The sequence below is a fragment of the Lepidochelys kempii genome, chromosome 4 (assembly GCF_965140285.1).
Source record: "Lepidochelys kempii isolate rLepKem1 chromosome 4, rLepKem1.hap1, whole genome shotgun sequence".
Lineage (NCBI taxonomy): Eukaryota > Metazoa > Chordata > Testudines > Cheloniidae > Lepidochelys > Lepidochelys kempii.
Genome location: NC_136383.1, coordinates 88,002,341 through 88,015,009, shown reverse-complemented (window position 1 = coordinate 88,015,009; position 12,669 = coordinate 88,002,341).

Genomic DNA, 12,669 nt, shown 5'->3' with positions numbered 1-12,669 from the left:
TTTGGTGATTTACTATATACATTATAGGCAAGATGTGATGAACTACAGAACTTGGCAATAATTCTGTGACCCTGCACTTCCAGAAGGTGAGCTATCTCCTCCACACCTGTCCCCCGCCTTCCCTGTAGTCAGTTCAGTTTGGCTGTTTTTCAACTGGGATTGACCATTTTTAAAGCCAGAAAGCAATCTGTGTTGGAAGTGCCTTTTGTGCTACACAGGTTACATACAGCAAGATAAATCACTCTGGAATGTGATATGACACTATAGTGTGAGAGGTGTTCAAATCCAATTGAATGTAATTTGCCAAAAAAAAGTGGGGGAGGGGGAGGGAAGGAAAGAAAAAATGCTCTCTTTCAGGTAGGAGTCTCCAGCAGTATAGGTTGTGCACTCGAATGAAGCCTTATTCCAGATAACTAATGTGTATAATATTAAAAGGGGTAACTTATTGTTTTTGTTGTGCTAGGTAATTTAGGATTTCCTGGGCTTATATTTGCCGAATCATTTCTCTCTACTTTATATGTGTTTAAATTACATTACAGTGTGCTGACCTCTGTAGGTTTTTCTTCCAAGTAATTTTTTCTGTTAATTATTTCATTAGTAATTTTAATGTCACGACTTTGAAAAATTATTCAAAGATTTTGATTTGATGCTTTTACATACAAGTATTTTGGTTTGGCCCTATGCAAGCTCTAATAAGCACATTCCATAGATTCTGTGGATTTTTTCTATCTAAATTAAGTGGCTAAATATACTGTTCTTTTAAGGAAATATACTACTTTTTTAGGAACTGCCGGGTAAGTTAAGAGCACGCCTCCTTTGTAGTGTGGGCATGCTCTTAGTTGTGTAAGTACACGAGGAGGCACAAAGTTATATTGTTTCCATTTATTTTTGGTACCTTGTATGGTATAACTACCAACGCCACATATCTCTTCTGTAATAGATACTAGTATGTATAACTGCAGTTCTTGAAGTATGTTACTGCTGTGTTAAAGTATATCTTTTGTATATTATTTAATGAGCCCCGTAACATATCAGATACTCCAGAACTGAAACCTCTGACTGCTCCTGAAATTCTTTACTTTCATGGTACCTGTTTCAAAATGCAGCACTGCATACACACTGAAATAGCGTGCAGCTGGAACTCATCACTGTTAGTTTGCAGGACCAAACTCAAGATCACATGAAACTAAAAAACGAAGTCCCTTCTTTTATTTTCAGGGGCCTACAAAAGCCAAGGTTTCCATAGTTTGTCTATCAACTTGAAACACTTTTAATAACTTTTAGGAACCATGATGAAGAGAAGGGAGGAGAAAAATGAGGACGGAAAGGGAGAAATGATGGGAAAAGAAAGGGTCAAAAAAATTAGTATTTTGTTTTTGATCTTTCAGCAATGTACCTTTGTTGTTTCACCACCTATTTTGTTCAGTGTAGCTTTTTGTTTTTTGAAAATGTAATGAAAATTTCTGTTCAGTCATATGAAGGTGTTTTCCTTTTAAGCTGATCATAACCTTTGTCTTGGGCTAATAAACAGAGTGAAGGCCAAAGAGTTTAGTCAATCCAGGATACAGTTGCTACTACCTTTTGTAAACTTAGAAGTACTGTTCAGTGATCATTTTTAATAACATAGGACCCTCTCCTCTTCCATGAGTGAAAACCTGTGGATCCCACCTCCCCAGCATGCACCCTGACCCTGGGGAAACCCCTTTGTAGAATCCACCAGGGTCCACCTTGGGTTAGGAGAAGATAAGGCTGGGAATTCCTCTTCCCAGTGTTGATCCAAGTCACTGTTTTCATGCACTATTCTGCTAGGCCCCCATATGCAGAGATTTTTTTGCACTCTCCATGAGGTGGAGTTTGGGGACACCTGCAACTGGGGCAGCCAATGAAAATACAGTTCCTACAGGAGACTTACTCCAGTAGAGCAGCAGGGGAGCTCCTAGCATATCATCTGACATCCACCAGTCTGGGGACTGAATCCTCTGCCACTCTTGTGAAGGGGCAGACTCATCCTCCATCTCCCCCTTTCTCCCTTTCCCAATGAAAGAATTAAGAGGAAATTCTGAGTGCTTATTCTATGGCAATCTCATGTCCCTAGATGGGTTATTCTGCAAAGGCGTTACTGTTCAGGGGCCTGTGTGACTGAGAGGTGGGAGGGGGGGTTCCCTGGAGGAGCTACTACCTCTAGAAACATAGAGCAAAATTAAAATTTCAGCTGAACTCCTGCTGCTACCACCTGCAGTATCTCCCACAGCTTTCAGGGGATGCTGAAACAGCAATAACTACCTCTTTATTCTGCTGGTTCCCCCAGCCAAGCATGGGAACAGTAGCAACATTTGTTCCTCTGTGCAGAGGACTCAGGACTCAGTCAGCAGCAGCAGCAGTAGTTCATGGAATCTGCAGGCTGGTCATGTCCTAACAGAGGAGGAAGGTTTCCTCCCTCTCGAAGGTTAGGAGATAGTGGGTAGGGCTGCTGTGGTGGAAGAAGGGGTAACTGGCATTGTGGAGCCCTAGGGAATTATGTTAGGAGATTCCCTCTTCCACAGACTAACTGGAGGTGAGCAGAGGGCAGGGGAGCTACTGGGGCACAGGGAGATGATGTGGGATGGTTGGTGTGAATGGAAGAGGAGAAATGGGCATATTTAAGCTCTCAGGGAGAGAGTCTGGGTTAGAGTTTCTAGAGTTAGAATTTGTCTCAAAGTGGACACTGTGAAATTCAGCAATATTATTATTTATTTTTATTACTGTAATACCCTAGTCATGATCCAGGACCACGTTGTGCTACGCTCTGTACAAACACAGAACAGAAAGACAATCCCTGCCCCAACATTTTTACACAGGCACTGACTTTCATTTTTCTGGGAATTGCTCTGTCCCAAGGCTCCATCTCTTCCTGCTCCCGCTCTGCCTCTTCTCAACCTCACTCCACTCCCTCCCCTGAGCACCTCCCTCCCGCCGCAGAAGAGCTGATTGTCAGGGCCTGCCTCCAAACAGCTGATCAGCAGGCGGCTCGGTGGGTGCTAAGCACCCACTATTTTTTTTTCCATGGGTGCTCTGGGACAACAGATGGATGCAGAGTGACTGGAGAATACAAGGAAACAATGAGACATTGTCAGCATGACGACTGTGGTCTACACATCAATAGCCCAATTCTTGTCAAGTTTTTTTGTAGGCATTACAGCAAAGAGGAGTGTTGAGGAGGGATTTGAAAGTGGATAATGAGGTAGGTCTGCAAATGTTTACAGTGCCTCCCAAACATGTATAGCAGCATGGGCCAGCCTAGCATTGTTCCTAGATACCACAGAATTCAGCATTTTCACCATGGAATTCACCATTTTGCTGCAGCCAGACAGCCAAAATTTTGCATTTTCTCTCTCTGCTTTTCTGGAGCTGCATCTTATATGGGAGCTTCCCCAGGCCTTTAGCTTTCCCCATTAGTGGGGAGTTATTTGGATTATAGTGCAGTGATCCCTGTAATTGTCCATGGAGCCAGGCAGCAGGAGGTCAGAGTGTCTGAGCTGTTGCCAATCTTGCAGTCGGATTTGAGAGAGCCAGAAGAGTAAACTGGTTATTCATGCTGCCTGGAAAAGAGCACAGCAGCTGAGACCTGGCTGAATCTGGCTACAAGCTTTCCTGTTCCTTGGTACATATGAGGGGAAGGAAATTCTAAGATAGACCATCTGGACAGCATCATGGAAGTCAAGGCCTATGGAGCCCAGCCACTTAGAGAGCTCATTGGAAAAGCTATTGGTTGACGATAATTAAGGGGTTTTGTATCAATGAGTATTTTCAACTATGCCCCATTGTTGTAATGTATGGGAGTGAAAGCATCAGAATGAATTGTATTTCCTGGAGATAGACTCAGTGAACATTGTTGCAGAATGTAGGTTTTGGTCCCATTTTGCACAGGGGACGTTTGCAAAGACCTTGTCTTTCCTAGGTTTCTTTTTTCCCCCAAATTCGCTACTGTTGTTGCTACCATTGCACCTCCAGGAAGCAATAGCAAAATGGCAGCTCTACTTTAGACAAACCTCCAGGCAGCTGCTGGTATTCTGAGCACAGTGTTGTCTAAGCACTGTTACAGCAAGGTCTACAGCACACTGTGTGCAAAATGCTGGTGAACTCCACTGCCTTATTGACACTAGTGCAACCACCTGTGGAGATGACATGACAGCACTGCCCCTCCCCTTGTACCGAAGGCCCCACCCCTCCCATCTGCCTCCTCTTCGTCGTCCCCCCCGTTCCCCTGCAGGAGCCCAGAGCACCCCTGCCACAGCTCTAAGCCCGGATGGCCGGGGGCGAGGTCCCAGCCCTGGTGCTCTGGGTGGCAGCACTCCCATGGGCGGCCGGGCAGTGGGGGCAGCCAAGCAGTGCGGTCCCAGAACCAGCTACCCTGACTTCTTGTGGGAGGTAGGCCAGCCAGCAAAGGAAAAGCACTCTGGGAAGGGAACCACAGGAGGAGGGGGCCTGGCCTGAGGACAAAGTGTGGGCTGTTTGGGAAGGTACAGCCAACCCTTGCCTGTGATACCCACTGCCCATGGGCACCAGCAACAACAGAGAATTTTTGGGAAAAGACTTGCTCTTAAAATGTACAGAAGAGCAGGCATTTATTTAGAATTGCAACCTCTAGACCCTTGAGGTTTTGCCATTAAGACCTGATAGAAATACCTTTAAACCAGCCTGGTTATAAAACTGTTCCTTTTTAAAATTATGAATTGCTCAGTATTTTATTAACAATGCATAAGATAAAACACGTATTTGTAAGTCTGCTTCATTGCTCTATTGAGACATAAAGGAAGACATAGCAAGTAAAGCTTGATAAAGAAGAATATGAAAAAGGGAGAAAAATTCATTTTCCTGCAAAAGTTTAGCAGATTTCATAATAGACTTTTCTTCAGATCAAGCACTATTCATATTGTGAATAGTCTTTTTCAAGCAAATTCAGCTCTTTGGCATGAACATTGAAGTAGAGCTACCCTGGCTTTTAGCATCTGCTCTTTTATACTTGGAATAATTTTAGTTTGAATTTTGGCGATCATGAAGGTTTTTAACTATAGAGTAGGAAAATTAGACACTGTTTTCTTGCAAGGTTTGAATTGAGCTATGAAACTTTGCTCAAAGAAGAAAGCACAACAGAACAAAAAAAATGCACACACAAAAACCACACCACCATAACAAATGGTGCCATTTTTATTAACCTGTTTCATTAAGAATCAGCCTCTTTGTGTTACTTGGGGAAATGCTTGTGTGTTAAAGTGCCTTACAATTTACTATGTGAATAAGGTACAGAATTCCTTTCTAATAGATACAGGACGCACAGGTTCACTAACGTGTGAACAGTTACACCCTGCAGAGTGATATTCTAGTCTAAATGATGAATGTATTACTAATTATGCAGATTATATTACATAGCTTCAGTTTAAATAACACAAGTCTGCACATACAGTGAGTAAAATCTCATGATAAATATTCTTCAATCAAGTTCTTTTTTCCTTTATTTTTTAAAATTAGGGTTTCCTGTGTTTCAACAGTGTAGCACTGTAAGGGAATTGTTCAAAGGCTAATACTGAAGAGCTTTACATGTCTATATAAAGCCAAATCACAGCAGAAACAATGCATTTCCTGGCTATAATGAACCATGGACTAGACTAGCAGTTCTCCAAACTGTGGGTCAGGATCCAAAAAGATGTTGTGATCCTGTTTTAATTCGGTCGCCAGGACTGGCTTATACTTGCTGGGGCCCGGGACTTCAGCCCTGAGCAGTGAGGTTCAGGTTGGCCTTCAGCTTTGGTACCCCTGCCTAAGGCTTGGGCTTTGGCTTTGGCCCCCACACTGGGGCAGCAGGGCTTGGGTGGGCTCAGGCTTTGGTCCCCCTTCCTGGGGTTGTGTAGTCATTTTTATTGTCAGAAGGGGGTCAGAGTGCAATGAAGTTTGAGAACCCCTGGACTTGACAGATTTACACAGTGGTATGAGACAGAACCCTGGGCACCAAAGGTATCCATAGTGGCCTTCCGTAGGAAAATGGGGTGGAAGGGTAGTAGACCCATTGACTACAAATAGGGGCAAAGCTAATGGGTCTACTCCTCCATACCCCATGGCAGGAGGTTGCAGTGTCTGAAGATTTCTTCCCTCAGCCCTACTGGACTTCAGTGCATTTTAAAGATGGGCTTTGCTCCATTGTATAAGATTTAGCCCATAGATCACAACAAATGTGGCATTCTTGTTAAAAAATTGTTCGAAGACATCTCTGGATTATAGTGGTAGAAAAATAGTGATTTCGATTATTAAACAAAAAACAAAATAAATTGGGAAATATTAATGCTGCCTATTCTACATTAAGATTTTTATCTGTGATATTAATGCAATTATTAGGAAGCCTATAAATATACCTTTTTAGAAGTCATTTGTGTGCACTGATTGTGGTACATGGAGCCATTCTTACTGGCAGTAGCCCAAGAATACACCCCTTCGTGCCCAGAGTTTAGGGGGAAATGGAGTATTTTTCAAGAATGTTAGCAGTTGTATGAAACCAGCTCCAACTCTAGAGCATGCAAAAATACTTCATAATAATCTCTGTTCATGTGTTTTGAAAACATTCCAACAACTGAAATTGTACCCATCAGTAGGTAACGTCTACTCTGAAGGAATTTAAAAAAAAAATAGTTTAAAAAAATTACAAAACCTGTGAGATAAAATTTGAGAGAGATTATATGGCCTAGAAGACCTAACATAGGGTTTATATTTTCCAGTTCTGCCATTGGCTTGTGGGCCTTTGGTAAGTCACCTAACTTCTCTGAACTTCCATTTTCCATCCATAAAATGACGCTAAGAATACTGACCTACCAGTTTGTGGTGTTGTGAGGATTAATTGTGTAATTCTTACAAAGTGTTAGATGGTACAAGTGATAAATATTCAGTAGAAACAAAAGATAGTTTCTGTTACTATAGAGCCTGGAAGACCCATAGTGTCGTAGCTGTATAGATATCTCGGCCTGAATAACGAGTCCTCTCTTCTGGCTAAAGTGCTTTTACAAATTCTCTAGTTGCAAAATTGGGGCTTGATTAATAAAACATTTGAAATTATTTGACTTCTGTCCTCAAATTGAGTGTGAACAATTCAAGAGCCTCCCCCCTTGCACTCCCAAGTTTATGTTCTGTACTAATGTTTTCCAGGAATTTAGCTGCAATGTTGTATTGAGGTGAAAACCACATTATCCTCATCCTGAAGTGTACTACATATTTTTTATTGTGAATTATTTTGTTGTTTTATAAAAAGCTTTATACTCAACCAACCTCTTTTTTTTTGGTTTGGGTTGCTATGATACCTCAGTGATAGGAACCTTAGAAAAATCTAAGGTACGTACCTGGTGCCTATGGTCAGCGCACAAAGCTCCATACCATCATGTGATTTAGCATTGCAGCTTATGGCAGACACTTTGCATTGGAGTGAATTTCACCTTAACTTCTGCCACTTCAATGAGCATTTGTCTCTTTTCTATTATCGTAAGTATCTTCATCTTCCCTACAGTGACTCATGGTCATGCTGCTTGAGTCAGTGTTCAGAGTAGCAGCCGTGTTAGTCTGTATTCGCAAAAAGAAAAGGAGTACTTGTGGCACCTTAGAGACTAACACATTTATTTGAGCATAAGCTTCAAAGCTTCAAAGCTTATGCTCAAATAAATTTGTTAGTCTCTAAGGTGCCACAAGTACTCCTTTTCTTTTTGAGTCAGTGTTGTAATATTTAAACTAACCCACCCCATCTCCACATATGTACATGTATACCAGCTCCAAGTGGGAGCAATCTTACTTTAAAAATTGATAAGTGCATGATATTTTGGCCTCTGGATTCATGAAGGCAGAGACATTATTGAAATCTCTGTACTCGTGAGGCTTTTCTTTTGAAGATTTATGTCCTCATTATCAGCTTGCCCAAAGTCACTTTTGATGTTCTCTACAAATTTGAAATGTAATTAGTTGAATGATGGGTCTTCACTGAAATAATAAATGTAGATAGGGTACCGTACCACCTATCTGGAGTCTCTCAGTGCTGTCTCTTCTTTCCCTACAGCAGCATTCATGATATATGTCTATGCTGTGTCTTACAGAGAATGAAATCTGGAAGCTCATAGAGGAACATAGAGAAAATTTAGAAATGCAATTAGAAGTATTGGCATCCATATGTCTGAGTTTTGGAATATTGTCTCTAAAAATATATTATTCGCTGGATGCAGAAACTTTAAATAGCAGCCGATATAGGAAGGTCAGATAACTGTCGAGCAGTCCACTCAGCCTAAAGGAACTTTATTCCTTATGCACTGATGAGTGATACAGAAATACTTACCATTTTGTTTTAAAGTGAGAGGGTCCTCCTTTACAGATATCCCAGCATTCTGGTCTAAGGTCTGTTCACCTGTTTACAGAAAACTGTTTCTTGTGTGTTTTTGATTGTCAAATATTGTGCTTTAATTCAGTAATGATTAATCAAAATGGAGATGGCTGCCCTGAGCAGCTCATGGAGTCCAAAAAAATAATTCTGCCCAGGCTATTAACTATACAGCTGTACCTTCTATAATCAAATTATGGGCAGTTGACAGGAATTTAATTGGTTGCCCTGCAAAGGCCCTAATTTTTGTGCCCATCTTCAGTAATCTAGTCACCTCTGCATATTCACTGCTTGTGGGATCAAAGTGCTTGCTCTGCTGCCTGCCGGAATCTTCTGGAAAACATCCATTGGGTCCACCTGCCCTCTCATCATGGAATGTACTGAGGGTATAAAAGGGGGAAGGGCCCCATCTGCCCCTCAGTTCCTTCTGACCACCGAAGGCAGAGCTAGGTCAGATGGTGCAGTGTTCTGATGCTTTTCTTGTTAGGTTCCCCCCTCTCTTTTTCTGACCTGTGGGGGCAAGTTAGTGTCAGTGATTTTTTTTGTTTTAAAGAAAAAAGAAGAGAAGTTTCCCCTTCTGGCAGGGGGTTTGTCTGGACCAGCAAGAGCAGGAGGGTTGCCTCCAACGCTCCTGCTGAGGGGACTTCATAAGGGGATGTTTCTCAGGTGTGGTCAGCTAAGCTGGCATTGAGTCCAGCATTGACTTTGAAGGATCTGGGGCTCTGACACCAGAAGACTGAGTCCTTCATGGTTCAAAGGTTATCCATGTAAATCACACATTGTTTTACAATTATCATGACCTAAGAGGGTCATCCAGGACAAAAGCAACTTCTGTGGTGTGCCCTCAAGGCATCTTCATCACACTATATTTCATGATTTGCTACTGTGGCTATGTGTGTTTTTTAGCTTTTTGCTTTAAAAAAAATTCCTCATTAATACTTGTTTTGGAAGAGCAAGGTCAGTTGCCTCTATTCACTCTTGAATGCTGACCTGATGCTTGTTTTGGCAGTTCTCATCTCCTTGTGTAAGCCAGTGGTCTGTAACCAGAGTTCTTCAAAATGGACCTCTGCATAGTCGCAGTTACAATCCTTCTTCCCACTTCAAATCTCAGGTTAGGAAGTCTTGAATTAGCAGAAGGCACTGAGAGGCAGTTGAGGCCACTCCCTTTTATAACCTCCAAAACCTCCAGAATGAAAGGGGCAGGGAGGGACAAGTGACGGCAATGGACACTGCTTTCCAGAAAGTTCTGGAACCTTGAAGCATGGGTGCCTTGATCCAACAAAAGGAAATATGCAGAGGCCACTCATAGATTACAGGTGAGTAACCTTAATTATTTTATCCTGGTATATTTGACTAATATATTCATTTTGATAAATATGTTCCTTATAATTTACACTGATATTCTCATTCTAGATTTTGTTTTACTTCATTTCCTATGTAACTGATCTATGCGGTCTCTCTTCTTGTCATTTTACCAGTTAATAAGCACTAAACTTAAATTTATAATACCCAAACAAGGCAAATTCAAAACTATATTTAAATAAAATTAAGGATATGGCAGAAGCCAGTGAATTGAAAAGATTATTTTCATCCTTAATTTTCATTGTTGAGCATTTTATTTCCTGTAACAGTATGACTTAAAGTATGCAGTACTAACCCGAAATTAAAAAGTTAAAGAATGAGATTTTCAAATCAAGGCAAGAGATTTAGCCACAGAAATTCTGTTAAGATTAATGAAAGACGTGGCTAAATCCCCTGTATGGCTTAGAAAATTGCAACTAGACTTTGTAAAATATGCAACAAATTACTTTGTACATCATGTTTAATGTGTGGATATTTTCTCATGTGGAAATAGCTCCATGGGTCCATCCACCAATTTGGATTACAGACTGCAGAGCACATGCAACAAGGCAAATAAATATCCCCATAAATATTTAACAATATGTATGTCAAGAAAAGGAATTTAGATGTCTAATGTGTACTGCAAAATTTTCTCATATTTTTAAAAAACCCATCTGTTTACACTTTTGTATTGTATATCTTCAAGTTAGCTTTGGCTGATATTAATGCTATTAAACATTACATTTTGAATTCTGTTTACTTCAGTGGAAATATTCACATACTTAAATATGTGCTTTGCTGGCTTATCGAAGAAATAAGGAAGGTTATTTCTTATTAAGGAATTTTCATTGTGAGATGACACATCTACATAATTATGTGTCAAAATCTATAGCTCCTAGAATGGATAAGACAAATAACAAGGTATAAAATGGACACATGACTTGCTTTAGCTTTTGGTAATTACATGCTTATAAAGAAGTGTGAGGAGGCTAGATCTCCAATTGATTCATTTTCTGCAGCATATATTTTTCTTTGAAATGAGCCTATGCTTAGTTTATGTAATTTATCATTATTTGTAAAGAATGGTTCCCTTGCGTTTGCTTTGTTTTTTGTTTGAAATTCAAACTGGTCTCTCTCCTACCTATTGAATTGCACTTTACTAAATAACAGCTGTATAACTCTCAACCCTACTGAATAATTCTAAATCTTATTTCTCTGAGAGAGAGAAAAAGAACGACAGTTCTTAAATATATTGTTGCCCTTTATCCCCTATAGAGAATTATTAATCTAATCCATCGCAAAGGTTCTTTGCAGCTCTAAAATGAGCTATTAGAGGTGTTCCAGTCTTCATTTATACACCCGCATTACTGATAATTACAAGGTTGACCCATTAATTTATCTAAATTTGCACAGAGATAATGGAAGCTGTCTGACCAATGCCCTGTTGAAAATTACAAATGTACAGTGTGAGATTTTTCTCAATTTCCCCAATCCATTTTTGTGCAGTGATTTTAAACTGTTCAAATACATGCTTTCATAAATGTTTTCTCTCTGAGTGCATAGTTCGTCACTGTTTGTGTCTTACATGAACTCAAAAATACCTCAATCATTTTTATGAATTCTACAATCACTTTTATTAAAACTATAGCAATATTCCATGAACTCCCTTAACCCACTCTGTGTAATATCTTTCTGAATCACAGCAGTTATATGTGGTTCATATTTAATGGTAGGTTTACTACAAGGTTATACAGTATGCGTCAGACTGCTACATTCAATTGAAAAGAAAAAGGAAATATTCATATGCCATATCTTCCAAATGAGAATAGATTTGGTTTAATACTAATATATCTGTTTGTGAAGGGAAGGGGGATGGCACCCCAGGAAATTAACTCTGCTTATCCAAAAGCCCATAAGTATAGAGTAACAAATGGAGGCCCTAATGCTCCTTTGTTAATGAATCTAGTATACATTTGATCTTGACTAGCTATCTGCCTGTCTTCCTTTATGCTCACTTTCTATATACTGTCTTGTGACTAGAGCTGGCCCGATAACTGATTTTTCAGTTTGGTGGTAGTTCTGAAAAATCTAAAGAGAAATTTTGGTTCAGGTTGAACTGAATCTGAAATTTTTTTGTAATTTTTGGTGGGTTGAAAGTCAGCTTCTGGACTGTTCCAGAGCAGGAATTCAAACCAAGGTTTCTCACATTGCTGGTGAGTACTCTAACCACTGCAGTAAAGGATAAAAGGGGTGGGGTGGAATGGCAGCCCCAGCACCCTTACCTCCTTCTGTGGCCATTTTGTGAATGGCCAGAACTACTCATGTCAAATTCACAAATAGTTTCAGATCAACCCAAACTGGGTTCTTTTTTTTTATGAATAAACTATTCATATAAAAACTTCAACCAGTTCTATTCATGGCACTAATACTTTGTGTTGAAGATGATGTGAAGTATTTCAACAGCATTGACAGCCCAAATCCAGGATGCATGACAACATCACTTCAGCAGATAAAATATGCCAGATAAAAGTCAAATGCTGTCCTTTGTGTATGCAAGGCTTGCATTTTGCTAATCTAATAAAAGAATGTGGCCTTGACTTCATAGGACTTTGGATCAGACCCTGTATGTCTACAGGATCAGTCTTGAGGAGTTCAGGCAAGTTAGGTTCACTTTCTGGAGGCTAGACTGCCAGAAGGAAGGAAAGGGGAGAGAGACACTAATCTTACCTTGAGTAAAACAACATAACCCATTTGTTACTTGGAGGGTTATAGTACAACATAGGTCTTTTTCTAACACCTTTCATTGAAAGTTCTTTACAAACGCACATTAAGCTTCAAATCACACCATGAGTTAGATAAGTATTATATCTATTTTACAGCTGTGTAAACGGAAGAACAGAAAGGTTCATGACCTAATTTTCAGAGGTGCTGTGCAGTCAGATCTCCAT